The sequence below is a fragment of the Stenella coeruleoalba genome (assembly GCF_951394435.1).
Source record: "Stenella coeruleoalba genome assembly, chromosome: 18".
NCBI classification, from domain to species: Eukaryota; Metazoa; Chordata; class Mammalia; order Artiodactyla; family Delphinidae; genus Stenella; species Stenella coeruleoalba.
In genome coordinates, this window is record NC_137164.1 from 16,791,773 (window position 1) to 16,817,882 (window position 26,110).

General features: G+C 43.2%; 1 protein-coding gene and 1 pseudogene across 10 annotated transcripts in view; one reads left to right on the top strand and one right to left on the bottom strand.

Moving 5' to 3' along the window:
• RNASEH2B (ribonuclease H2 subunit B) overlaps positions 1–26,110 on the bottom strand; it is a 798,611-nt gene that overhangs the window by 256,285 nt on the left and 516,216 nt on the right. The window lies entirely within an intron of this gene.
• LOC307176726 (mitochondrial import receptor subunit TOM20 homolog) lies at positions 23,270–24,064 on the top strand (annotated as a pseudogene). Its single transcript has one exon. The product of its transcript is annotated as a mitochondrial import receptor subunit TOM20 homolog (transcript).

Below are 26,110 nucleotides of genomic sequence, written 5' to 3' on the forward strand. Positions count from 1 at the left end.
TTTGACGACCAGAGCGGGGACCCCATTCTTAAACAGGCCCAGCACTGTCAGCTGAAGACCTGGGTGACAGCCCCAGGCATAGGCTTCTTAGTCTTGTGCCCAATTCCAAAGGCAGGAGGCACTCTGCCTTTCTTAGGGCAGCTCCTGCAAGCCTCATCTTGGAGAGTTAGACCTCATCTTAGACAGTGGATACCGTGGGCTTCAGATTTTGACATTAAAGTTTCCTGCAAAGTGACCTGGGCCTCAGCGGAATATCTTCTTCCTTGGTTTGGCCTGAGGTACCTCTATCCAACCACTTCAAACAAAGGTTCTTGAGAAAAAAGGAACAGAGAAGTATAAGAACAGACCATCATTAACACACTAAACAGTAGATCAAGCCTGAGCAGAGGAATTCAAGTATAAGAACAAATCGTCATTAATGACCAACAGACTAAACAGTAGATCAAGCCTGAGCAGAGGAAATCACTCACATCCTGTACCAGAATCTCTAGCGCTCAAGTACTTCTTTCACTTGACATCACATTTTACTTTTATTCTTGAGGGTACCAAGAGGTTGAATAAGAAAAAGACTGGTTTGAGGGCTTCCCTGGTGGCGCAGTGGTTAAGAGTCCACCTGCCGATGCAGGGGACCCGGGTTCATGCCCTGGTCCGGGAGGATCCCACATACTGCGGAGCGGCTGGGCCCGTGAGCCATGGCCGCTGAGCCTGCGCGTCCGGAGCCTGTGCTCTGCAATGGGAGAGGCCACAACAGTGAGAGGCCCGCGTACCGCAAAAAAAAAAAAAAAAAAGACTGGTTTGAGAGAAATGAGATTGACCTGGCCCTAACCAGCCACTAACCAGCCCCCTTCCAGCAATCTGACTTTGGATGTACTTTATTTCATTCATTTATCCAACATCAAGCACCTACTATGACCCAACAATAGTACTAGGCACTTCAGGGACAACACATACAGGTAAGAAATGGGCTTTGTTTTTAAGAAGTCCATGGGAAAGCAGACCCATAAATAAAATAGAAGCCACCCAGTATTGTGAGATTTATAGTATAGAGTGCTAGGGTGTAGGGTCCAGGGATCTCCAAGAAGGGAATGGTCTACTCTACCTGGTTCATGGAGAAGAGGATGATCAACAAGGGTTCACGGCACCTCAGTCTTCCTGTGTTATCGTAAGAAAGTCAGACTAGAGTATCTATAATTATTCTTCTTTCAGAAGTGTAAGTGTCTCTGAATTTATATAACTGGGGGAACAAGGCACAGAAGTGTTGGTGACTTGCCGATAGTCCTACAAAGAGTTTGTGGCAAGGCCAAGGCTAGGACAAGGCACAAGGCTTTGTGATTGCTGGCTCAGAGTTCCTTCTATCAGGCACTAACTCAGTCTCAGTGCTAAGAGTCACCTTGCAATGTGAATTAATTCAAATATGTCTGCTTATTTCATTCAAAACAAGACTTGAAAAATCACCAGTGGTTTCCAGATTGAACCTAATTTTGAATGAAGGGAAAGAACTGTTCTTCAAACTCTCTCCATTTTCCTCGCAACACTGGGGCTCTTTGCAGAAGTCCCTTATGGTAAAAAACAAAACGAAATGTAGTGCTCATTCCAATAAACTTGCAGTCAACCCTAGCCCAGAAGCAAAATCCCACGCAGAGAATATAACCCCTTGTTCCTCACAAATCTAAAAGAGAAAGAGATTTGTGAGTAGAGCTTTCAGCTGTGCGAATAGACCACTGTTGGGTGTCTCGCTGAAAATTCTACTTTAGCACTTGTTTTTTTTCCACTGATACCCTAAATTTTTTCCTTGTGTACCTATCAGTAGCAAAAAGGAGAGTTCCAAAACAGAATGGAAATGTAGAGAATGAGAGGAAGAGAGTGAAGAAGAGAGAGGGAGAGAAAGAGAGGAAAAATGCACTGTGGAGTTCAAATGAACCTGCAGCAATGACATCTGCACTGTGCCAACTCCAGTCTGTCCATACTCTATAAAAATGCCACATTTAGGAGTGTAATGAACCTTGATTCTTTGCCAGATTAGTAAAGGTTTCACCATCTGACTCTAATGTTTCTAATGCTTACATCTCAAAGGCTCAAAGTTGAGCGAGACTGGGATCGTAGAATAAAGGACCAAATACACAATCCCTTCTGGATTGCTCATCTTCTGGATTCTAAGACCTCAGTTGGAAGTGTGGCTGATTGCTAATTGTGTCTCCAAATCTCTTCTCCCAATTTCAGCTGAGCACACGGATGTCCAGGTAACTACTTCATTTCCTATCTTTTCTTGCAGCTACGTGAAACCAGTGACTGGGTCCCCACCAAAAGGATACAATCTGAGATGGCGTGTGACACTTTTGGATCTTGCATTTAAGATAATTGGTGGGTGCTCCCCCAGATTATTTCCTCCTTCTCATTGTCTGTAAAACAATGAGAATGGAGTGTCACTCTGAAACCAGAAATGGAAGCCATGTGTTAAGAATGTCAGAGTCTTCTTACTGGCCCTGAACCATTCTTATCTGAGCAGTAAAGTGAGAGAGAAATAAATTTCCATCTGATTTACACCACAGTACTGTGGGGTGTCTTTGTTATAGCAGCTCCCCTCTATCCTAACGACCCCACGGTTTGAGGTCAGAGACCAGCCTATAGACCTATCCATGCTTTCTCAGGGACATAGTCTCACTTTGGCATTGAGAGTGGGCAAAGCAGAGCTGAGCCAACTTCAGAGAAGTTACCACATGAAGTATTCATGTCTAGATATCTGTCCTAAGGAAATGGTGAATCAACATGGTATGTATTCGTTATGAAACTAAGAACTGAACTCCATCACCTTGAACAACAAGAGTGGGGTGATTAATTAAAATATGGGCTATCTATCTAACATTTTATCTTATTCTAGAAAGGATATAAAGTGTAACCAGTGGGGGGAAAAACATGTTTCTGTAGAAATGTGTTCGTGTGTGTGTGTGTGTGTGTGTGTGTGTGTGTGTGTGTGTGTGGTGTGTGTGTGTGAGGAGGGGGTGTGTAGGGAGAGACTATGCATTTTTATCAAGCTCCCCATTATGTTGATATACATGCAGGTTTGAGGAACCACTGTTTCTTTTATCTTAATCACATGATGATTTTATTGAATATTTTATTTATTTATTTATTTTTTGCGGTACGCGGGCCTCTCACTGTTGTGGCCTTTCCCGTTGCGGAGCACAGGCTCCGGACGTGCAGGCTCAGTGGTCATGGCTCAGGAGCCCAGCCGCTCTGCGGCATGTGGGATCTTCCCGGACCGGGGCACGAACCCGTGTCTCCTGCATAGGCAGGCGGACTCTCAACCACTGCGCCACCAGGGAAGCCCCCTTTATTGAATATTTTAAAAGGCAACAATAAAATTTCCAGGGAAACCTTGCTAAAAATGTGTTTTGAAAGTAGTATAAATAAATGGAAACTGATTCTTTCACATCCGCAAGCTCACCAGTGCCCTCGAACATTTTTAAAACAAAGTTTTAAATATTAAGAGCTCTTTCTTTCTTTAGTTTTTCTCAACATTTTAGCAACCTGTGTCACAGAGAGGAGAATGATGCAGCAAATGAGCAGCAAGGACGAAACGGGTCTATCACAGTGGGTTCTAGCCTCATGCTGTCTGAAAAACACCAAGAGAACCACTATCTTAGACCCACGTTTCCATTCCAAAGGCAAGGAAAATGAGGCTTCTATAGAATCCACACTCATCTGGGCTCTCGGTCCAAGACTGAATATCAGAGGTATGCGATAAAGGCTCAGTGAATGAATAAATAGATGAATGCCAGTTCTCAGGACTTCTGAACCTTCCCTAATCATTAATGTTGACCATGCAGAACTACAAGTGTTGCTCAAATTACCTGAGCTCTAAACCAGTGGTTTTCGATTTTAGTACATCCAAGAATCACCTACAGAGCTTATTTTAAAAATGTGTGTCCCTGGGCCCACCTCCAGAGGGTCTTACTAAGTAGGCTTAGAGTGGGGACCAGGAATCTGCATTTTTATCAGCACTCTGGGCAATTCTCTTCTAGGAACATCTTTTGAGAAACACTGCATACATATAATGGGCACAAAATGTTGTGGCATTGTTAGCTTGAAAGGAGCTCTACTGTCAATCAAAATGGATCATTGACACTAATAGATCTAGTCACATGATTAATTAAAATTGTGTCCAATATTTAGCCAAGAGTAAAGAGTCTGGGAAGCTGGCTCAGCTGATGTTGTGGCTGGTACCTTGAAGGTTTCAATGGATGTATATGCTTCTATCTTACCATCTAGACTTGGTCATTGGGGCTGTCTTCAAGTCAGGAGACATCAAAAAAAAAAAGTAAGTCAGACCAGGTAGCTCTAGCCAGACATTTTAGTGAAAAGGGATAATTACAAAATAATTGTGTTTTAAAGGTAAATTTATTCCCATACCTGTCCCCCAAAGCAGGATGAAGATAGGAAAACATTGATGCAATGGTGGTGTGAGATTATGCTGGGTCAAACATGACTAATGCTGGATCAAAAGTCAAAAACAGGAAAGAAATAGGAATAAAAAAAAAAACCCTCCAAAATAAAAGAAATTAATAATAGGAATTAGTATTCTTAGTAAAAGGAACCAAATGTTTAGATTTAACATTGTCACTCCATTTTGGTTTTCCTTGTATCTCACCTTGAACACTTTTATAAACTTCTCAGACAGAAAAAGAGTCTTTTTGTCTGTTGCTGTCTGCTGGCATGAAAAATATAGCTTTTTTCATATAACAGGAAAATAAGCTACTGACTCTGTTTCCAGGTCTTGTCTGACATTAGTATCACAAACCACACACACAAGGGCCAGTGGTGTCAGCACCCTACTGACAGCCTCTCATCTTGTCCCCGAGCAGCCTTCACAGGGATTTGCCTGCAGGGGTGATAAGAAGCGTGACCACCATCTGAATGCTGTAGCAGGACCAAGGGCCCCATGAGGAGCACAGCCATGTCCAAACGTGTGTATCGTGTGCCTCAAGATTGCCAGAGATCCCTTTCAGAGTATTAGGAAACTCCTCAGCAGGGGTCAGAGCCACGATGGACATTTCTAAGAGACATTCAGAGTTTTCCGTTTCTGCTGAATCTGTCTTGTATCTTATGCACTAGACAATCCTGCCTCACAGCTGCACTGAATCCTGAATCCTTCCAGTACTCTTGGAAAAGAATACTCCTCAACCAACATTGCTGAGATTGGCGCCATGATTTATAAGCTGGAAGGAGAAAGCCAGTTTCTTTTCACTGTCTTCTCTTGGAGACAGTAGCCCGCTTGCCTATCACCTCACCCCCAGCGCCACTGTTCCCACATCCCACCCATGGGCCTGCTCATCACCATGTGGTAGGCAGTTCTCTACTTCTTTCTTATAAGACTAATAAGCCTCATATCCCCCCCCCCCCCAACACACCACAAAAACCAAAGGAATGGAATGAGAGCGGGTGACACACAAGGCAGATGTGTGACGAACTCAGATTCTGGAGTCACAGAGCCCTGGATTCCAGTCCCAGCTGGTCACTTACCACTGCCTGACCTTGAGCAGCTTATTTTAACTCCCTACACCTCCGTTTCCACCCCAACTCTGAGATTAAAGCAAGGCAACACGCTCAAGGCATTTAGTATGGTTCTAGCAAACTCTCAACACTGAGCTCTCAGTAAAAGGGAGGTAAGAGTAATAAGCATGGGACTAGTAGTCAGGGTGGATGCTGATAAACTGTTTTATCGTGTCATTTCTCAGGCTTTCCACAAAGAAAAGAACACAGAAAACTCTCATTCCCTGGGGCCGTACATCAAACCAGTACTTGGTAAGCAAGATTCTAGATATTTACAGACCTGACAGGCCTACAGAACAGATCCCTGACTTTTTTGTAGCACTTTGTTCTCTTTTAAACTCTGCCATTTCAATGATGGCTCCCTGGAGAATGCACCATTATTTGGTTTTTAACATTGCCTACGTAGCCACGCGTTAAAGGGGGCAAAGACTGGCCAGCAGTCCTGGACTCTATTACAAGGCCCCATGAGGCTCTCTGTCCTCTGGCTGTCTGAGGAGTCACCAGTGACGTCAGCCAGATAGCTGCCACCGCTCACAACCCCAGGCTGCTGAAATGAAAAGCGTCCCCACTTTCTCCTCCTTGGCTGTAGCTGGAAAATTTGGAGTCTCTGGGGGTGGGGAGCGTGGGGGGAGAACACAGCCGAGAAAGCCAGTCAGCAGAGGGGGGCAGTGGTACCAGCGATTCATGTCTCTGTGACTTGCCACAGACACTGTGGGCATTGTTTAAAATCACACAGCCCTCAATCTTATTAGCTGCCCAGCCACTTTTCCACATTAATCATTCAAACTGACGTGAGTAAATAATACCACATGTGGTCGTGATGACAGTTGTCTCCATAATGTATTCGTCTCATGGTACTCATGGTTTTTGCTAAAAAACAGTGTCAGTAAATGACTTTAGAAAATTCCGCCGTCAGAATAACCGGCTGTCTTTATGAGCAGAAGTGTAACACCTTGGAGACTTATATTGGGAGAAGCCGAAGGCAGGTGAGAGTGGTGTGTTGTGCTCTCAGCCTAATGATGCCTTATGACTCTGATAAGACATAGAAAAAATTAATAGCACTCAGAGTCCCCAACCTGTGCATTTCACACGCACGCGTGCTGCCCCACTCCCAACTGTGTCTGTTACGAGCATTTTTGCACAATGCTCAGGCAATCTTTGTTGAAACCAGACATAATCCTTGGGACAAACACGTCCTTCCTTCTCATCTTCCTTCCTTCCCTCCTCAAATACTGAGCACAGGGTTTGTGCCTAGTTTTGTGCTAGATGCAGGAGATCCCAAGAGGGAAGGCACAGTCCTGGTCCTTGAGGAAGAGAGGTTGGTAGGGTCTGGGGAGAGGATACACAAACAAACCAGGACGACACAGTGAAACGTGTACATCAGGTTCAAATCCCAGATGAACATTATGTACAAACAGTTGAAAAAATGTAGCCATCTTTGTGGGGGTCATGACGTCTTTTGAAATGAGTAGTCTCAAAAGATGTAGGTTGAAGAAGTGCGGGAGAAGTGTGGCTGGGATGGAAGAGCGCTGGCCATCAAAGACACAGTGAAGGTGCAATGCCAGTGGCCAGTGGGTCTGGGACTTGGAGCAGAAGACAGAGGCAGCTTTTTAGGGCTGGGCAAACATGTGGATCAGATTAAGAACATCCCACGGAAATTTACATGCTTGATAGATTAAGGTCAAAACCATCCTTCCCAGTTGATCCTTGGGGGTTTGGTTGAGGCAAAGCTTAGGAAAATGTTCCCAAATCTTGACTAACCATCAGAATCACCTGAAAACATTTTTATAACCCTACCTCGGACCTGCTGAATCAGTATCACATCAGAGGCCTCGGGAATCTGTTTTTGAAGAGCTAGAAACTTATCTGGAAGCTGCCCTGCAGAGTAACCACGCTGACTGTACTGAGACTGCCAGCTAACCTGTAAGAGTCGACTGAGGAGGGAGCTGAAGCCCAGCCAGGCTTCAGCCTAGTCATGCCCACTGTCAGGAGAGAAAAGCTTCCGAGGCATTAACCCTCCAGTGAGAACTGTTAGTGTTTGTTCCCTCAAGAGTAATTTGAGAAAGAGAGAGACCTGCCGTCTGCAGTGGTAGACATTCAGGAGTCACACAGGCAAAGGGGACAGCATAGGTTTAAGACGCTCGAAGTTGGAAGAGGCCATCTAGGCTATGCCTCCACCCAAAGAGAAGTCCACTCAACAACGTGCCTGCTCAGTGACCATTCAGTCTTTGCTTGAATACATCCAGAGACAGGAAGCTCACTACCTCCAGAGGAAGCTTGTTCCATTGTGTTACAGCTCTTGCTGAGTCAAAGGAAAACAGGAAGAACTTGTGTAACTTTTTGCAACTTCTCCCTTGCTCTTCCTGCTGATATTTTGAAGAACATACCTAATTTTTCCTTCAACTATTTGAAATCTCCTATCAGATGCCCCAAATCTTTTCTCACAAGTCAAACTTCCAGACCTTTCCACTACCCATTTTGTAACAGGTTTTGAGACCTTTCTAGATGTCATGGCGCTTTTAAATCACAGTACGTAGGTCCTCCCCCTCCCCCCTCCCACTGAACCAATACACACAGAGGGCTTCTCTTGCCCATACCCAGCCCATGGTTACAAAGACAAGGAAGTCTCTCAGGCAGCCTGGGCAATGCCTCTGAGGTGGTGGAGAAACTGAGGTTCCATCTTCTGTCCTCAGCCTTGTCAGGACTCTTTGGGGAAAGAGCCTGAGCTCTTGGCGCTTCCTGTCATCATAATTACAGCAGACACGTGGTATAAACCTCTCTTTCTCCCCAGAAGGGCAGTGAGCCCTTCTTACCAGAGTGCTGAAGGGGTCAGACTCTGTTTCTCAGTCCAGGAGTCTGGACATTTGGAAAAGAAAAAGGAGCTGAATAAATAAGTCTAGTGACTGCTTTCCCACCCGAGGCTCTGCAGCGAGCATTGGCATTTGGCGTCCTCCAGTAGCACTGCTCTCAGTCTGCGTGCAGCCCATTCCATGGTGACCCTCAGCCTTACAAGCAGGGCACAGCTGCAGGACAGGGCTTGGCCTCAGAGTTGGGATAGGGACAGGGTGGTGACTGGCAGTGAGGTGGAAGTTAACAGAGACACCATAAGTAAGCCACAGCCCAGGTTCCTAACACTGGCTTTCTGAGAAAAAGGAGATAGACCCATCTCTCTCTTGTCACTTTCCTCACTCCCCTGCCCCCAAGTGGCATCGGACCTATTTTTGAACACAGGATGTGAGGAGGCTCAGACCTCACAGCATGCTTTCTGCATAGCTCATCGCACAGGGAATCTGTATCGCTCCAGGGACAGGGACCCCAATCGGCTATTCACACAGATCATCTTGATCCTCTGCACCAAATCTTGTGCCTTGGGTTTAGAACAGAGGGGCCCCACTGTTAAAGCGGGGGTGGGTATCAGAATCATCTGGGGAGGTGTCTGAAAATATTCACGGCTTGGGGGAAATGAAGAGGGTTTGCACTGCAGATTTCGCGCGTCCCCTCTTGCTGTGGAGGAGTGTGGACAGGCACACACAGTATAAGTTGACAGACCTCCCCAGCTGACTCGTACTTGATGAGAACTGCTGGCTTAGATAGGACAGCAAGTCAAGTCTGAAGTCACCTGTCTCTCACTTACATGAAAGCATACAATGAAAAGTGTCACCATCTCCAGGGCTAGAAAATCCCTGGAAGCAAACACTTGAAGGCTACCGGGACTTTCCCCCTTGACTGCATGCATCTTTCTCTTTCTCTGCGCTTCCATTAGCCTTTCTGGTCAGCTTCATCCCCAAGCTGGGCACGTGGCTGCTGAAGTGTTTTAAGTGTTCAACTCCAGAGCTCCTGTTCCAGATTAGGACTGAAGTTGTTTCTCCAGCAGCAGTCTGACCTAAGGCTCTCCCCATGTCCTTCTGCTTGCCTTGAGGTCTCATAAGCCCCTTCCCATCCCGCCCAAGCAGAGAAGTAAGAGCTGGTGTTGAAGAGTAACAGAGACTTAAGCTCTATGGCAGATGCTGTGAGCTGGCTGCCCCACATCCATTCCCCTCTCTTCCTCACTAATAAAACCCCAGATTTTGTTTGATGTTGAAGCTAGGGATGGCCATGGAACAAAGTTCTGGTTAATGTTATACAAGCTGAGGATTTCTGGGAAAGTTGTTGTTTTCCTCATGCTTCCATTTCTTATTTCTACTTCATTTTCTTTCTGCTTTGGAAAGATAATGTGTAATCTGGTGGTGCAGTAACCATTTTGCAACTGTGAAGCAAAAAGCTTGCAGATAAAGACCTATGGATTAAGAGTGGTGAAATGGAAAAATGGAGTGAAACTGGGCCCCTGATGGCATTGTTATAGAGCCCTAGCCTGCCCAATCGGAACTTCAATTGTGTAAGATTTCTATTCTCTGTTTAAACGACTGTGGTCAGGGTTTTTTGAGGTCACTCAATTCATCTATTTAAAAATTATTTATTGAGTACTTACTTTGTGCTAGGCACTGCTCTAGAAAAAATGTAACCTCCCTGACTTCATGAAACGTACATCCTAGTTGGGGAGGAAAATAAAACAGTAAGTCTGTTGTGTAATATACGAGATAATCATAGGTGCGAATAGAAAAATAAAGCACAAAAAGAGTTTTAGAAAGTTTAGGGGGAGGGGAATGGAGAGGAAGTTACCTTTTCAGATAGGGTGACCAGGAAAGTTTTCATTGAAAAAGTGACATTTGAATACAGACCAAAAGGAGATGAGATAGCCAGCCTTGCAGGTGTCCAGGGGAAGAGCTGTCCAGGAAAGAGAACAGCAAGTGCAAAGGTCCTGGAGCAAGAGAATGCCTGGTATGTTTAAGCAACAATGATGAGGCCAGGAAAGAGTGAAAGAAGAAGATTGAGATGAAGCAGAGAGAAAACGAGCAGCCACGATAAAGGATCTTCTAGATCATCACAAGGATTCGGCTTCCACCTGGGTGAAGTGGGGAGCCACTGGAGAGTTCAAGCAGAGGAGTGACATGATCTGACTTTCACTTTAACAAGCTTCCTCTGGTGCCACCTTGAGATGGGGGCAGAAACAAGAAGGCTTCTGAAATCATCTATGGAGAAACGATGGCAGCTTGGACTGGAGTGGCAGTGTGAAATGGTAAAGAGCAGTGGGATTCTCGGGACAGAACGGCAAAGCCCACAGGGTTTGCTGATGGAGTGAATGTGGAAAGTGTGAGAGGGGAGTCAAGGGGGACTCAGAGGTTTGGACCTGAGCAAATGGGAGAAGGAGTTCCCATGGCCTGAGTGTGAGAGGACTGACTGCAAGAGAAGGGGGCGTGGAGGGTGGAGGAGCAGGCACTCGGCACAGTCCAGCTGGTTCAGGCTCCATTACGGACAGACACGAAGTGGAGGATGTGCCCTGCACTCCCTGAGCCCCCGTTTCTTCTCTGCTTCCTTCCCAGTGAAATCTCCTCTTCCACGTTCACATCTCTGGTGCCAGTTGGTGATGCTGGGGCTTCTGAAAGTGCTGGAATCAAGATTCTGATCTGTCCTTTCTGTGCTACTTCATAAGGCAAGAAAATGGGCCAAGCGAACATTTCAGCAATGTTTTCAATTAAAAGAATGGAAAAGCTTCTGTTTGCTTAAGATTTCACAGTGAGGTCATGTTTCATAAAGTCTAATAACTCAATGCAAGGACTCTGCTTTTTCCTGGGGGAGAACAGACCCCTGAGGAGTGGTCAGCCGCCAGCTGGGCATGGATGGCCACTCCTCTCACTTGAATAGCCTTTACAGTTACTGAGCATCCTCACAGTGCTTTCATCTAACATTATCTGATTTTCAACTAAATCTCACAAATTCTCTCTAATTTATGGTTAAGGAAACTGAGGCTCAGAGAACTCAGGCCACTCAAAGAAGGCCATCCAGTCAGAAATCAGCAGAGGCAGAATTTTACTTCGAACATTCAGCTCTAAATTTGATTCCTCATTTTCTATCATACATACTACCCTTTATCCCCAGGTGTCCTGAGTTCGGCTGAATTTGTGAAATAGCAGTAAGACTTTTAAGCAGGGACTTTATATAATTCCTTGTGCGGGGGCCGGTGGGGGGATACCTTTGCTTACGTCAGCTGTACTCCAAAGCCTCAGTTTTTCTGTGACTCCAGTGAACAACTGCGATTCGCTTGTTGCAGAGGAATGTGGATTGATTCCAGTGAATAAAAGACAGATTAAAACTGTGACCTAAACGATCTCCTTCATAATGGGGCCGCTGTGCTATATCTTACAAAGACTAGCCAAACTTGTGATGAAAAATCGTGACTGGTCATTACAGAGTATTGAGTAGAGTTCCCTGTGCTATAGAGTAGGTTCTTATTAGTTATCTATTTTATATATAGTAGTGTGTATATGTCAATCCCAATCTCCCAATTTATCCCCCCCCTTTCACCTATATGGGAAAAGAATCTAAAAAAGAGTGGATATATGTATGTGTATAACTGATACACTTTGCTGTACAGCAGAAACTAACACAACATTGTAAATCAACTATACTCCAATAAAAATTAATTTAAAAAATCATTATGGGGAGCCCCCCTCCCCAAAGCCCTCCTCCCATCTCCTAAACCCCTTTTTCATTTCCATGGGACCAAAGCAGAAAATATTCTCCCCTCTCTCCTTCTTTCAAGCATTCCCTTCTGTTCTCCACATAGCAGTGGGATGTGGGAGAATGTCCTCTTATGAAAAATGGGGGTTCAAGGGAAAATAGCAAAGTTGGCCATGTGTGACGAGGAAAGGAAAGGACGCTCTCGCCTTTGTCCCCTCCTGATCCTGTAAGATGCCTTCACCACAAATTGCCTGGTTCATTCTTTCTCTTTTTATCATTTCCAGAGATCTTGAAGTCCCACCTTTTGGGCAAACTCCAGGTAGCCTCAGGAAGCATTCTGAGTGTAGGTGACAAGGGGAGAGGTAGGGTGTGAGCCTTCTGCCAGTGGTATAACTGTGCCCAGGCCCTGCCAGGCAGTTTTTGTAAAGGCCCTTTTACTCAAAATGTATTATGAGTGTTTCAAAAACAACGAGGGTTAGAAATAACAAAAGGCAGATGTTGGCTTGTTTTGTGAGAAATGGAATTAGCAAATGAGATGTTCATGGGCCCTGCAAGTGTAATTTAAGACAGAAATATCAAATGTTGGCTTCCAGCCTTCTTGGTGCCTGAGACACTCCCTGGAATTGGATCAGGAGCCATGCGATGCAAAATACCGCACCAACCAATTCATTTCAGGGCACAGGAGGGAGAAAATTAATATTTCTCCAAATTTATTCCAAGATAGTCACATCTGCATGACTCCTGGGACACAGGGATCATTCTGAAGATGGAATCAACTTAACTCATTTTCATGTTGTCTTATGAAGAAATTATACCTGTGGGGAAAGTTCCAGGCTTCCCTTTTACCCTGTAACAGTCTCCTTCCAGGCAGGGTAATATAGTGGAAAATAACACTGGACATGGGGTCAGAGCCCTGCCCTGCTCCCTCCTTGCCAGCTTTTGATCCTGGAGAACCATCTCGGCAATATCTGTGGGCCTCTTGTGTATTTGTAGAATGAAGAAACTGGGAAAATGATCACTAAAAACTTATTTCCATCAACTCCACGCTGTCACTTCTTCACAGGCCACTTTATCTGCTTTTATTTATTTTGCTAAGGTTTGCTTTCTCCACGATGAGAAAGATAGGCAAAAGAAAATGGGAGAAAACCCTGGGACTCTTCAGTTTTGAATTGAGCGTCTCACATCAAGCACTTGGATTTTTCAGGACACTTTTGTAAAAAACAACTTAGAAAACCTCCTGCAGGATTCAACATGTTGTTTTCTACTCAGTGGGATAATGAAAAAAATATATTTTATTGACCTGACAACTTATACATTTATAGATACATACAATTTAGTAGGACTACCATTGGAAAATTATATGAATTGGTACCAGATTACATCTTCTCCTGGGTATCTGGGATTTGGAGCTAATCTCAACAAAGGAATATGTTAATTTCCCTCAATATTCTGGAATCTGTTGCATTACATTCAGTTCCTTCAAGCAGCTGACATTTCCAGGCTCTGCCTCCATTGGTCACTGACTGGTTAGTCCTAGGAAAGGGCTACTTTTCTCCATTAAAATTGGAAACAAACTGCAGTTGCTAAGAACACCGGGCAGGTGGGCACTAGTTCCCTTTACTTCATCTTCACCCCAAGGGAAAATGGGAAAATTCATGAGACAAGTTATGTTATTTATTTGCTTAAGAACTTCCCTTCTGCCATTCCCTCCATATGGTTTATGTTTTCCTTCTGAATTGGTGCTTTCACAGGACAAAACTGCCTTTGTTGAGAGGCAGTAACAGGTGTGTTGTGAGAGAGGGAACGTGTGAGAGAATGGGAGAAAATGTGCATCTGTGTGTGAGAACGCAGACGGCAGAGTGTGAGTTTTGTGTGTGCAGGTGTCCATGTAGTCTAAGGCACGAAGACCCAGTGTGCTCAGGGAATTCCTCAGGAGAATATAGTCACATAATATTTAAGAGCTCTTGGCTGAGAAATCTATGCACCATCTGTGAACACATCCCTTCCAGAGAGATGCTGCAAAACCACCTTTGATTCCTAAGACAGACGAAGCAAATGCATTTCAGCAAAAGAGCTCTGATGAAACTAGCTCAGCAATGTTCACTTTGTCTTGCTTTTCTCCCTAAACAGTGTCTTAGACAAAGCGTGGGCTTCAGGCCAGACAGACTGGACTTGCATTTCAGCCAGGTATTCCTCAGTGTGGGGGTGTTGGGTGATTTACTAAATTTCCCCAAGTCCCAAATTTTTTACCCATAAAAACTGGTAACAATGCCCAAACTCACAGTGTAACTGGGGGAATTTAGTGCCCAGGCACAGTGGTCACTCAATAAATGTTAGTTCCTTTCCCATAAATGCAATTCTTAGACCAGATTGAGCAGAGATGGGAAAAATTCTTCCCATGTGTTCAGGTAGGTAACTGACAAGGTCCAAATTGCCTTCTAATTTGCCAGCAAAGGTTTTGACCTCTTGTCCTCTGGCATGGTAGAGATGCTTGAGATGTTGCAGTTGCATGTTTTTGCTTTAAGCTCATCTTCTCTCTACAGAACACTGGAATGACTTGTGCACTGCTTTTAAGACACAAAAGCACTCCTTCCGCTCTGCTTTTAGCAGATCCTGACCCCCAAGCTGTTTGCATGGGGATGGTATTGGAGCTGTGGCCAGCCTGGGAAGTCTATCTGGACTGATTCCCATTGTGTCCAGTGGCACATGGGATGGACTGCTGCCTAGGATATGCTCCATGGCAGTGAGACCACACATGACAGACACATCTTTTGGGGAAATGTAAAACCAGGACCCTTTGTTTCATCAGCCCAACAGAGCAAGCCGCTCAATTAGACTCTGGTTGAGAAGGAAGACTTGCTCCCTGCTTTTCAGTAGCCATCACAGTATTGTGGAAAGAGAATGGACTTAGGAGTCAGAAGCAAGTTCAAATCCCACAGTTGCCACTATGATACAAAAGCAAAACAAAATAAAACAAAACACTGATTTAAGTCCCCAGTTTCTGTTTCCAGTTTCCTGCATGGTAATACCCAAAACATCAAGTCGCTATTCCTGAATCCATCAGGAAATCACCTTATGCCATGCCTGGTACAAAGTAAATCGTCAATGAATATCAGTACCCTTCACAAAGCTTCCAAACCCACATGACAGAGAATTATTCTATGCATATATTTGAACAATTTGTTACATGGCCTGTTGGCAGTGCTTAGCCAAACCCAAAGGAGAAACCACTCTGTGCTGACAATTAGGGGAAGAAAGACATCGAGGTAGAAGCAAGTTTTCTCTTTGCTCCAAGAATAATTTAAAAATTTAATAATAATTTCAGCCACCATTTCCTACTTTTGAAGGCAGATCAGCATGCTGTACAGGCTTCTAAGACGTATCTTCGTGAGCTGCCACGGTGGATACTGCAAACCAACCCTCTCTGCACACAGTCTACCCCATCCAGGCATGCCTTCCCATAGCTCAGAGCTTGCAAGGCTCACTACTGCACTTCCCAGACCCCTAACAGTGTTTCATATGTGAAGTAGACTGCAGTAATCAGATGCAGTGCATCTTAGATTTGAAATCAAGTTATATGGTCACTTAGTTTGGAACCCCTGAAAACAGATTCCTAGACAAAGGTTTGCATACAGAAGATTTATCAGGGACTGTCTTCAGGAACAACACCCAGAAGGAAAAGAGAGAAGCAAGAATGGACCGAGTTTAGAGAAATTGAACTGTAATGTACTTGTAAAGGGGACTTCAACCAATCCCACGGGTGTTCTGCACTGGGAAGGCCAGTCAGAGGAGTCCCTAATCAGGACGGAAGGGACTAGTATATTGTATCCTGCATCTCTTAGGCAATGGACATAGGCTGCCCCCAGGGACAAGGCACACCTTGGGCAAGGCAGCTCCTGATCGTCAAGAGCGATTTTCAAAGATGGACAGAGCGATCAGCAATCAACTCTCCTGGCAGCTGGGAGGATGTGTGCCTGGGTCCTGAAGGGGGAATGTGGACAGCCCAGAACAGATCCCTAAAGTCCACGACCGAACACCCACTGTGCTGCTCAGACTAACTTGCTTATACTATATTTACCCCACCTGCAAACAGCTTCTCTGGGATTTTGGTTGGCATCATTTCTGGAGAAAATTTATAAAGGAGGTTGGTCAAATGAATACAGTCTCCACTGATGCGGCTGGTTTTAAGGCCACAACTGATACTCATGGTCTCCCTTCTCTACTGCTCCTTCTATGTTCCCTTCACTCCTAGCTATCGCCTCCGCTGCTCTAGATGCTTCACTGTTGCGGTGACCAAATCCTCCTCCCTGAAGCAAGGTCTGAATCCCTGGTCAGCATGCTCTTTCCAGGCTTGACTACTGCACTTGTCCACTGATCATCAAAACTGTACAGGGTCAAACAAAAAGATGTCAATTCCAGTCAGTCTTCAGAATGCCAGAACTGTAGTTCATCGCATCTTTTGTGCAACGACTCGCTACCTCCTTCTGGTGATCAGCGCTAATTGTTCCTAACTGCAGTGATGACTCCTTTCCTTGACTGCTGGTCTTTTGGCATGATGAGCCATAGTGCCTAAAGGTTCAGGGATAGAAAGCACAGATTCCCTCAAGTAGGTCACTGCGAGTGTGATAATTTGGGGTACTCGTATTTCTACCCCTTAGTTCCTAGGCACATGCATTCTACCTACTGGGGGCACAGCACCATATAATGTTGGTTGGTTTTGAGTGTATTGTGTCCTAGAGGACAGCATCCCATCTGTGAATGAAGTTTAGCCTTTTTCCACTTCTGTCAGCTGGCGATAGGGGACTCACCATGTGGCCATGTGTGTGCACTGAGCGACACCAGTGCAAGAGTGGTGGATGACACAGGGATTGGGGGTCACTTGCTTGTGCAGCTAATTTGTGTCAGTCCCAGATGCACTACTTCCATCTTACAACAGATTGCTTTTGGGCCACAAACCATATGACTTGGTGGTACTGACAGATGGGCAGCTCTGTCCAGATGGCCACTTGATGCCCATGGTCAGGGCCTAATAGTTTTTCAAATGGAATAGAATATAACTTTATGCTGCAGATATCAATTGCCTTGCTAGGGGCCTAATGGTTCTTCAAATGGAATATAATTTTATGCTGCAGATATAAATTGCTTTGCTAGGTGCCTGTGTTATGATTCCCCTATAAGGATAAATTTCCCCTATAAGGATAAATAAACTCCACAGGGCAACTGTTTCCACCACAGGTATCTCTATTCTAGTGCCCTGGTATTGCCAGAGTGGCCTGGCTATGGTACAGAGACTTGGTCCTGCTGCACAGCCCCTTCCTGTTCTGCCCTTCCTGCTCCACCTCCAGCTGCCCCAGCAGGCAGGCTTACTTAAGTGGATTGGACAAATATTCCAAGGTGTGCAATTTGCTGTGCCCAAAACCTGAAGAGGTCTATCACACACGTGCTTCCTTCTTAGTGGTGGGAAGTACAAGATACAATAACATGCCCTTTACTTTGAATCGATGCCCTGGTATGCCCAGACCCTAAAAACTGTACTGATATGGGGCCTCTGAACTTCAAAGGGTTACCTCCTATCCTCTGAAGCTCATAGACTTACCAAAGCTTCCAAAGTATTTGTGTTGGCATTTCCCTCTGTCACTGACCCCAAGATGTGATATCATTTTTGAATTTACAATCTTGGCAGGAAGAGGCAAGCAGTTTCAAAGCCTTCCATTTGCCATTCCCCACTATGGTAGTGCTAACCTCCCAGGCCAAGAAACCAGTGTGGAAGATTTGCCAACTACTACATATGTCCATTCAAAATATCCACTCAGGTACCACCTGAGTGCTGGAATCGTAACACAGGCACCTAGCAAAGCAATTTAATGACCAGTAGGTGGGTCTGTGGACCCAGTGATCCACACCTGGACCTGAACTCCATTTATTACCTCTCATATCCAACAGTGGGGCCATGTTGCTTCAGGTACCCAGCTATCAAGGTCAACTTGGAGTCCATGTCCACTAGTTCTCAAAATATCTGAGTATTTTCCTTTTCTCAGTATATAGTTACCCAAGCAAGTAGCTAAAGATCCCTTTAGGGAGGGGCAGGGAGAATCACTACGATACACAAGTACCATGGTGCTCTGGGATCCTGGTGCCCCAGCTTCCTCTTCAGTCAGTGGATTCCAGATCTAAGAATCAGCTCAAGTCTAGGAACTACTTATTGGCGTTGCTGCCCTTAGTCTCCTAACCATCGATTTTTAATTTCTTTTGATTGTATAGATTGAGAAATACCCTTTTTAGCTCCTATCTCTCTTGCCCCTAGGAATGCCATATTCTATTCATCATCTCCACGGCTCTCTATGAGTCAGGCTCCCTGGCGGCCACTCAGACCTTGTTGTTCATTATAATAATTGTACCCACTTGCTTCTGATGGGAAGAAGAAGCTAAACTGAGATACAATAGCAACAGAGGCCTCTGCTGATTCTGTAAGAAATGAAGCAACTGACAAAGGATTAATCTCCAAAATTTACAAGCAGCTCATGCAGCTCAATAACAAAAAAACAAACAACCCAATCCAAAAATGGGCAGAAGACCTAAATAGACATTTCTCCAAAGAAGATATACAGATTGCCAACAAACACATGAAAGAATGCTCAACATCATTAATCATCAGAGAAATGCAGATCAAAACTACAATGAGATATCATCTCACACCGGTCAGAATGGCCACCATCAAAAAACCTACAAACAATAAATGCTGGAGAGGGTGCGGAGAAAAGGGAACCCTCTTGCACTGCTGCTGGGAATGTAAATTGATACAGCCACTATGGAGAACAGTATGGCGGTTCCTTAAAAAACTAAAAATAGAACTACCATATGACCCAGCAATCCCATGACTGGGCATATACCCTGAGAAAACCATAATTCAAAAAGAGTCATGTACCAAAATGTTCATTGCAGCTCTATTTACAATAGCCAGGACATGGAAACAACCTAAGTGTTCATCATCAGATGAATGGATAAAGAAGATGTGGCACATATATACAATGGAATATTACTCAGCCATAAAAAGAAACGAAATTGAGTTAGTTATTTGTAGTGAGGTGGATGGACCTAGAGTCTGTCATACAGAGTGAAGTAAGTCAGAAAGAGAAAAACAAATACCGTATGCTAACACATATATATGGAATCTAAGGGAAAAAAAAAGGTCATGAAGAACCTAGGGGCACGACGGGAATAAAGACACAGACCTACTAGAGAATGGACTTGAGGATATGGGGACGGGGAAGGGTAGGCTGTGACAAAGTGAGAGAGTGGCATGGACATATATACACTACCAAACATAAAATAGATAGCTAGTGGGAAGAAGCCACATAGCACAGGGAGATCAGCTCGGTGCTAGAGGTGCGGGATAGGGAGGGTTGGAGGGAGGGAGACGCAAGAGGGAAGAGATATGGGAACATATGTATATGTATAACTGATTCACTGTGTTATAAAGCAGAAACTAACATACCATTGTAAAGCAATTATACCCCAATAAAGATGTTAAAAAAAAAAATGCTCTGTAGCCAGGATGGCTCTTCAGAGTTGCCCCTAATTGAAGCAAGGAGGCTGGGTCTTTGTAGCCCTGGAGCAACAAGTCAATGGCGTGGAATGCATTCTTTAGGCTATGCAGCTTCCTATGGCCAAGGGAAATTCTTAGTGGTGAGTTGCAGCCAACATTCCTGGCATTTGCAGGACCATGCTTCAGGACCACGCTTTAGAGCTTAAAGGAGTTTGAGTTGACACACTACAGTATTAGCTACATGTGGGGAGAGAGGTCGATCACAAAGCGTCTATTTTACTTATGTGGACTGCGGTGAGGGCAGTATGATTCTGGAGCCAGGTGCTGTAGCAGCAGTTTGCTGACTGTTTAGCTTTTGATCATGTCAAAGGTGGCAGCTCCCTTGACTTTCCAGTTCTGCAGCGTTGTTTTGAGACATATCCTGAAAACTGAGATCAGAGTCTATTTCTTTAGCCTTCACAATGATTATGTGAACGTTCAGTACTTCTAAATAAATCCCTTCCTGCTTAAACTAGTTCGAGTAGATTGTACGTTCTCAACTAAGAACCTTGAACAAAGTTGGTATTTGATAGCCAGCATCCGTTCTGGTTAGATGGTGCCATGATGTACTGGTCATTATATACATTGAAAATTACATAAACCTTCACCAGTAGAGCCAGGTTTCTAGATTAAAGGCAAAGTAGCTAATATATGCTGTACGCTGAACTTCCCAGGACCCACAGCTCTCTGTGGTTGATTGACATGGGGTTAGTGCTCAGTTTTGGACACTGTGTGCTTATATTACTTTGCTAATTAGGCCTGCAAGAAAGCGACATGAATAGATGACTTTGGGGAAAAGTCTCTATGCTAAGATTTTATGGAATTGTGGTATAATAGGTGACGAATCTCAGTAGCTTTAGTCACTCAGGGTCTCAGTGCTTTAGGAAACCAGGATAATTGGCCAGTGTCATTCAGTATGCAGTCTAAACTTGAAAATCTTGCCTTCTCTTTGTACCTTGGCATTTACTCTTTTCCAAAAGGGGTTTTCGTTGGATTGGAACTGTGATTATTGGACAAAATTTCTCACCAAGCCTTTGCAAAGGGAGTTGGCTTCTCATGTGCCTAGTGCTGCTGGTTTCCCCATTGATCCCTGGTTCAGCCCGCTGGAGCCAGGGTAGCAAGAGCCATTCATGGAAAAAACAGAATGCTACTTCCCTTTAAAATGCAACAACTGTTTTGTGGCAGGTAAGTGGGGTTTTGTTCAGCCCCAGTGCAGCTACTCCAGTGCTGAATCCTCCCAGAAAATGGATTGTGAGAGTTTGGGTTCCAAGTGTTATATCAAGGAGAGCTGCTGCTTCCTTTCCCTTCTCCAGAGTCCTTTGTATAAATCCATCTCTTCCCGATAGCCTTAGATAAACTTAATGAAATATGCTTTGTTGAGAAGCAGGTTTATAAACATGCACACATTTGAAGGTAGAGCCTGCAGAGTTTTGGATATATACATACTGAAGCACAAGAGGATAAACTGCACCCATTTTCTCAAATAAACAAGTATTTTTAAAGCTCATATAACCTTTACCACAGTGTTTTCCAAATGTACCTGAGGATATGTCTGAAAAGTTACCTGGGCTTTTTGTTAGACTTTCAAGTGCTCAGACCCTTTGAATCAGAGTCTCTAGGAGCAAGACCTGGGAAGCTCTGCATTTAACAAGTGCCCAGGGTGATTCTTACCAGAAAAATTTAGGAAACCAATCCCTTCACTATAGCCACCTCTCTGGCCAGTCCTATAAATGGCCTGCAGGTGTCCTCACCCACTTCAGGGTCACAAATGGACCCCTTGCATGGATGAACAAATTGTATGTGCAGAAAGCAGTTGTTAAACAGATCTTAATATTCAAACCAACCAAGGGAACTAATATCAATGTGGTCTTTTTTTTTTTAATCAAAATGATGAGATAAACCTAGGCGGACAATCTAAAAGCAAGTGTGCTGAAATATGACCACTTTATGAAATAATATATTGAACAGTACTAATCCATTACTTTTTCCTTTCATCCAGGATTCTTAGAAATCTCTGTCTTTTTTTCCCCCAATGAGAAATAATTCCGTAGAACATGCACTAAATGCTGGACTGTGTTCTTTGTTGTAAAGGCAGAGAGAAGTGTAGCTTGACAGTAATGAATGACTATGTTACACAATTACTTAAATATGAGTCTTCAGCAAAAATGAAATGACTTGAGGCTTTTCAACAAATGCAGCTTTAAGCTCAGCAAATAATGGCTTGTGTCAAATTTGTTTATTAGCATGGGTAATTTGTTCTTAACTAGACATATTTTACACTTGAAGTAATGTTTTACTAGAACTCCATAAAGCAATTGTGCAACTGATAATAAATATGTCACTACTGGTAAGTAATTAATTCATATGAAGTTAGTTAAAACCATGCTAGCACCGCCTAGAGTATAGAAAAAGAATGCATAAATAACTAAAGTAGTTATAGTCAAATAACAGATGGTGTGAAGAAGTCAGCAATAAAAGAAATAAAGATGTGGACAAAGTGTGCGTGTGTGTGTAATCATAGTTATCAAGCACCTATAACACACCTGACATCATGCCAGACCATTTCCTCAGAACTTTTCAGGGAAGTATTGAATTCAGTTATTATAGATGAGGAAACGGAGGATCTGAAAGTTTAGTTTGTACTATGATACACCATTGATGGAAATAAGGTCTGAGCACAGGTGTAAAGCCGTGCTTTTTCTACTAGTGTTTAGTATAATGTTATACAAGTTGAGTTTTAGGGTCAGATATACCTTGTTTGTGTCCTGAGTCAGCCACTCACCAGATATATAATCTTGGTAAGGAGACCTAGCACCTCTTAGCCTTAATGACAACAGCATCTACTACATAGAATTATTGTGAGGATTAAATGGTAAGACACACGGGAAAAGATAGTATCAATATAACGCCTGGTACACATCAAGCACTAAGTTAGTCAATTACATGGTACCTCCAGGAAAGTCATCACAGAGTAAATAATTACTCAACAGAGTAAGAATTGAGCATTATTTTCATTTACAGTGAGCAGATATTATTTTCTCTCTACTATTCAGGTATATATGGACTGAATTTAACAAAAACTGATTAAATACAGACTTCAGATTTCTGAAGCAGTCTTGTTTTCGTGAAGTTTTACTTTTGAAAAATGTTTCATTTAATTCAACTCAATAACAATTATTTAAGCATCCGTGTCAGTTACTTCCTTCAAGGACCTCACAGCCTTAATGATTGGGTATAACGTGGTGGCAGGACAGAAGAGGAAGAAATGGGAGGTATATTGAAGGGAAAGAAGTGGAACTTCAGACTGACAGAATAGCTCAGAAGACCTAGTCCTACTTTTAAAGCAGCAAACAGATCCTAGAAAGCCTTACAAACTGATGCAAAAGACACATAACAGTTAAGTGTAGTATCTGAAGAGGCAACACTTAAAACGAGATATAAAGGATGAATAAAGCAGTGGGCCAGGCAAAGAAGGGTGATAAATGCAAAACTTGAAGATAAGAGAGAGCACTGTGGTCTGGCACATCAGAAATGGTAAGTAGTTCCATCAGGCTGGAAAGCATATGGGCTTGGGAGTCAGTGGATAGAGAAAAGACTGTGGTAAAACATTAGGTTACATAGATTTGAAGGAATCAATTCATGAAGAATCTTACATGCCTTTTATGCTCTATGTCTGTGGTTTGTTACTGCAGCTGCCCGTTAGAATCACCAGGGAAGCGGGCGTCGGAACTAACCGGTGGAGTCTGCTCCAAGGGTCCTGAGCCAACAGCTTCTTCGCGGGCCCTGCCGCCGCCGACCCCACTCCTCGTTGGGGAGAAGATGGTGGGCCAGAACAGCGCCATCGCCGTTTCCATCGGGTACTGCATTTACTTCGACCGCAAGAGACGGAGTGACCCCAATTTCAAGAACAGAGTGCGAGAACGAGGAAAGAAACAGAAGCTTGCCAAGGAGAGAGCTGGACTTTCCAAATTACCTGACCTTAAAGATGCTGAAGGCGTTCAGAAATTCTTCCTCGAAGAAATACAGCTTGGTGAAGAGTTACTAGCTCAAGGTGAATATGAGAAGGGTGTGGACCATCTGACAAATGCAATTGCTGTGTGTGGACATCCACAGCAGTTACTGTAAGTATTGCAGCAAACTCCTCCACCACCAGTGTTCCAGATGCTTCTGACTAAGCTCCCAACAATTAGTCAGAGACATGTAAGTGCTCAGAGCTTGGCTGAAGATGATGTGGAATGAGAAACAAATGTCAACATAATAATCTCAATTAAAAAATATTTTTAAAATCTGAACTTGGAAGATGATCAGCTCTGGGGGAGTAAGGGCAAATACGCTTGTTATGGACTGTCCTGCACTGAAATCTACCAAAGTTAATTTTTACTTTGTGTAGATCCATTTGTCGTTTTATTTATTTTTCCCAGTGAAAAGTGTATTTTGATAGAGAGGTTTTCATTTTATAAATACACTCTCGGTTACTGAAATATGGATTTTGTTTATTCCTAAAACGTGCAATTAGAAGGTACATATATAACATCACATTACTTACAGTAAAATGACCCAGTGCTCAGTTTTGAAAGGCCAAAAAAAGTGTAGAAGAAAACTGAAGGAAGCACTTTTTTTTTAAGCTAGTACAGTTTGCTATACATCAGAAAATTGGATGGAAACTTGATTGTGTACCAAAACTGAGCATTAAAATCTTTAAGAGATTATTTCTTTCCATTTAATCTCTTAAATATGTCTAATGTGCTGCTGTGCTACAATAACTTCACCCCCACTGTTGAACTGTTTTGTTTAAATCAGTGGGCCTAATGTGTTCCGGATATTTGTCTCCTTGTATTTTAGATACGTGTAGTTGCAAATAGCACCAGGAATTAGATCTATGTACACCCTTAATCTAGCTGAGTAAACTTCGCCAGTTAATGTCTGCCCACAGTTATAAAATGAGGGAATTTGTCTGCTAATTCAGCTTCTAATTCCTTTGGTTCTGCTCAGCATTTTCAAATCCCTTTTTCTGAGGGATATATCTGTTTGGGCAACCAGCCCTTGCATTTTTTAATACTCTGAATTTTGTATGCTTGCCTGACTTAGTATTTCTGAACTGATTTTTTTTTTAAGGTATAACTTGCGTTGATTTTCACTGAAATCGTGGTCTGTCACTACTTTTGTAAATTAATCTGAAATTTAACTTTCAAGGTTAACTGGGACAATATGCCTGTAAAAGTGTGTGTTCCCCTTTGCTTTTATCGTCAGTGTACCTCCTAAATCCCCTTCCAGCCTGATTCACTTATCTTGTTATGAGAATAAGCTGTAACTTTGTGGCTGAAGACTTGCAAAGGATGAAGATAATGGGACCTTTTATTCTCAAAATAGTGACATCATCTGCAGCCACAGATTCAATATCAGGCCTGAGAATAAAGATCCTTAGTACTTAAAAAAAAAAAAAAAAAAAAAAAGAGAATCACCTGGGAAGTTTTTGAAAACTACTGATGGAGTACTGCATTCCAAAATAACTATCTAGACTGCTCAGGGCTCACCCTCCTATTGAGATAATATAAAACTGGACAAAATATATTTTTAAAATGTGTTTGAGCATCTGAAACTACCAAGAGAGTAAGAATTTAGAGGGCCAAGATCCAGATGAGAAGGAAATCCAAGAGTCGTGATCTGACATTTGGGGCAACTTTTTCCCTCAAGAGGATTGACAGCCTATTTCAAAATCAGTGCCTGAGAGACTGAAAAGTTGGGGAGTTTCCAGTAGTTTCACAGGAGTGGGGACTGGGGTTGGTGAAAATTGGAGTTCAAAGCCCACCAAGGTGGATTGGACCTGGTATATACCCTCGGACTTCATTTGGGACCCTCAAAATTTACACACTAGGAATAAGTATGGCCTGGAAATAAATCAGACTTCATAAGAATTGGAGCCTAGATTTGATCATCTCATTCCCTAATTGGATTATGGTGATCTTATCCTAGTCTAGTTGTCTTTTAGAAACAAACGTAAATTCTCTCTGGTCAAAATAACATTATAATATAAGCCAGAAACTTAAAGTATGTCTACCATGCCCCATACACAATGTCCAACACTCAATCAAAAGTAACAAGGCATACAAAAAATGCAAATCTCGACTGAAAACCAAGAAAAAAAAATCAGACACTATAAACAGACTCACAAAATAGTTATTATAAAGTTCATGTTTGGAATAGACATAGACTTTTAATAACTATTGTTAATATTTCTGAGGAATTAAATAACAAGTGGGAGAGTTTCAGAAAGAATAGAAATTATTACAAATATGAAAATGGAACTAAATGGAAAAAACAGTAAATGCAATTAAGATATCAGTGGGTAGCCTTAACAGAAGACTTAAAACACAGTTAGTGAAAAATAGGAGAAAATATCTAGATGGAGGTGTAGAG